Source organism: Otolemur garnettii, unplaced genomic scaffold (genome assembly GCF_000181295.1).
Source record: "Otolemur garnettii isolate 467f Iridium unplaced genomic scaffold, OtoGar3 scaffold00174, whole genome shotgun sequence".
NCBI classification, from domain to species: domain Eukaryota; kingdom Metazoa; phylum Chordata; class Mammalia; order Primates; family Galagidae; genus Otolemur; species Otolemur garnettii.
This window is the reverse complement of record NW_003852569.1, coordinates 1,972,660-1,976,257: the sequence shown is the minus strand read 5'-3', so window position 1 is coordinate 1,976,257 and position 3,598 is coordinate 1,972,660. Positions and strand designations below refer to the sequence as shown.

General features: G+C 42.5%; 1 protein-coding gene across 1 annotated transcript in view; it reads left to right on the top strand.

Annotated features, from left to right (window-relative positions):
- GABPB2 (GA binding protein transcription factor beta subunit 2) overlaps positions 1 to 3,598 on the top strand; it is a 59,995-nt gene that overhangs the window by 6,508 nt on the left and 49,889 nt on the right. The window contains 1 exon segment of the mRNA XM_023519432.1: positions 2,153 to 2,199. The gene's annotated coding sequence lies outside the window, so the exon portion shown is untranslated.

Sequence of the window (3,598 nt, the reverse complement as noted above, 5' to 3'; positions counted from 1 at the left end):
TTGCCTCAGCCTCCCAAGTAACTGGGACCACAGGCGCCTGCCACAACACCCAGCTATTTTTTGGTTGCAGCCATCATTGTTGTTTGGCGGGCCCGGGCTGGATTCGAACCCGCCACCTTAGGTGTATGTGGCTGGCGCTTTATAGCCACTTGAGCCATAGGCGCCGAGCCATCCCTCACTATTTTTTAGAGACTGGAGGGTCTCACTCTGGCTCAGGCTGATCTCGAACCTGTGAGCTCAGGCAGTCCATCCACCTCAACCTCCCAAGTAAGTTACAGGCATGAGCCACCGAGCCCAGCCTTATATTATTTTTTTTTGGAGTCAGAATCTCAAGCTGCTGCCCTGGGTAGAGTGTCAGGGCTTCATAGCTCACAGCAACCTCCAACTCTTAGGCTCAAGTGATCCTCTTGCCTCAGTTTTTCTATTTTTATTTTTTATTTTATTTTTTCAATTAAAATTGTATTTACTTAGAAGCATTCAGAATGTCAACAAAACAGCTGCAACTTTTTTTTTACAATTACAGAGTGATATTCAGTTAACAGAACAATAATTATTTCGTATAAGCTGTATCAGAGACAACTGAAGATGAATAAACTACCATCCCCATATAGAATTAATTTGTGCTGTGCACCAACAAGAGCCTACTTTAAATTTCCATGCCAATTTACAACCCCCATACTGTACCAGGCAAGGTTAGTTCCTATTGAAAATACCACCAGGATAGGGCTCTCTAAAGACACATTTGGTAGTGTGTTAACTATACAAAAAAAGACAATGTACAGTTTAAAAACAAATCTTACACAACCTCATTGTTGTTTAGCAGGCCCAGGCCGGGCTCGAACTGCCAGCCTCAGGGTTTGTGGCTGGCACCCTACTCACTGAGCTATGGGTGCTGAGCCTGGGGGCCATCCTTGAACACAGGTCCAGGACTGTGGGGGTCTTGCCACCTCACAATCTGCACTCCACATCTCCTCCCTTTTTATTTTTTAATTTTAATTCATGGACAAATGATTTTAGCTGGAGAAGTTGCTTGGCTCCAGCTCTGCAGAAGACTGGACAAAATAAAATTAGTATTAATACTTCTAATACACATAATGCTATCTGTTTAATTTTTTTTTTTTTGAGACAGAATCTTACTGTGTTGCCCTCAGTAGAGTACTGTGACATTATAGCTCATGGCAACCTCAAACCTTACGCTTAAGCAATTCTTTTGCCTCAGCCTCCCAACTAGCTGGAACTATAGGTGCCTGCTACAATGCCCGGCTGGTTTTTTTTTTTTGTTGCTGCTGCAGTTGTCATTGTTGTTTAGCAGGCCCAGGCTGGGTTCAAACCCACTAGCCCCAGTGTATGTGGCTGGCGCCCTAACCACTGAGCTATGGGCGCTGGTCCAAATGTTTAGTATTTTTTAAAGGACTGAAAGATTGTAATTTATCAAAAAAAGTCTTTAGCTGGCTCGGCGCCCATAGCTCAGTGAGTAGGGTGCAGCCACATACTCTGAATCTGGTGGGTTGGAGCCCAGCCTGGGCCTGCTAAACAATGACAACTGCAACCAAAAACTAGCCAGGCATTGTGACAGGCGCCTATAGTCCCCGATACTTGGGAGGCTGAGGCAAGAGAATTGCTTAAGCCCAAGAGTTTGAGGTTGCTGTGAGCTGTGATGCTATAGCACTCTACCAAGGGTAACATAATGAGACTATCTCAAAAGAAAATGTCTTTAGCTAATTGGGCAGGACTATAAATATCCAAATGAGACTCACACATGGGTTGAATTTCTTGGTGAAGTTTTACCATATCAAGACTAATATTATTGGGTGGCACTCGTGGCTCAGTGGGTAGGGCGCCGCCCCCATATACCGAGGGTGGCGGGTTCAAACCTGACCACAGCCAAACTTCAATGAAAAAGTAGCCGGGTGTTGTGGCAGGCACCTGTAGTCCCAGCTACCCAGGAGGCTGAGGCTAAGGCAAGAGAATCAATTGCCTACACCCAAGAGCTGGAGGTTGCTGTGAGCTATGACACCATGGTACTCTACCAAGGGCAACAAGGTGAGACTCTGTCTCTAAAAAAAAAAAAAAAAGACAAATATTATTATGAGACCATATTCTTAGGAGATGATTTTTTACTTTATCCTAATTCCATTCTGATTCATTGTAGGGTTTCAGGTTAACACATTCATTGGAATTGGGCATTATAACACAATGGTAAATATGCTTTTAAACTTTAAACTTCATCTTTTATAAAAGTTACTACTTGTTGTAAAGCATCGCGTTTGGCTCCTAATTTCTTGTCTACTTTTTCTTGCATTGATAATGCCAAAGAAGTGTATTGAGTCAATGTATTTACATATTGGGCTGTGTGTATAGATCACCTGGGCGCCAAAGCTGAAGAAACAGCACTCGCTATGATGGTAGCTAATGCTGCAATACCTGCTACAATCATATCTATAACTTTTTTTACGAGTAATACCATGATGTAAATGCTTATTAAGTTCAATTAACATTTGTAAACCTGAATCATCATACCATGGTCGAATTAAATTTACAGGTAACATAACAAAACAAGCTTATTCAATTATAGTAATAGCCTGAAAAGGATCAATGTGACTAACACAATTGGGTAAATTACAATTTGTACAGTTTATAATGAAACTATGGTTAATTTTTGTTATAGAGATGTTGCCAATTAGCAAGAGTCTTGGAGGTGGGATACAGGCCATGATATAGTGTACAGTGCTGGAACTATTTTGCATTACTTCATTTGTAGGCTTCAGGACTTCTACTGGTTGAAGGGCTGCCGAAAGGCACCTAAGATTTTTATGACTGTTTCCTGATTCTGAAGTTAAAGTGTTAGTTACCCATTTTCTGGCAGTTACTTGATCATTAATGTTATGAGGGAGTGGTGATCTTCTAGACCAGCGGTTCTCAACCTGTGGGTCAAGATCCCTTTGGGGCTCGAATGACCTTTTCATAAGGGTCGCCTAAATACATCCTGCATATCGGATGTTAACATTGTGATTCATAACAGTAGCAAAATTACAGTTATGAAGTAGCAACGAAAATAATTTTATGGTTGGGGGTCACCATGGCATTAGGAAGGTTGAAAACCACTGTTCTAGACCAATCCTACAATTTTTCTCCTGCTTCAATAGGAATAGAGACCAGAGAATTATAACAGCACTCTATCCAGGGAGCTGAATCAAGATGAGTAGAAGGGGAAGTACAAGGAGGTATTCCACTGGAGGAGCTGGAATAGGTGATGATTGTCCAATTTGAGCAAATCCCCATTTAACAATCTTTTTTTTTTTTTGTAGAGACAGGGTCTCACTTTATCACCCTCGGTAGAATGCCATGGTGTCACAGCTCACAGCAACCTTCAACTCCTGGGCTTAGGTGATTCTCTTACCACAGCCTCCCTAGTAGCTGGGACCACAGGCACCCGCCACAATGCTCAGCTATTTTTTCATTGCAGTTTGGCTGGGGCTGGGTTCGAACCCACCACCCTTGGTATAGGGGGCTGGCACCCTACTCACTGAGCCTCAGGCACTGCCCTTAACAATCTTTTTTTTTTTTTTTTTGAGACGGAGCCTCAAGCTATCCACCT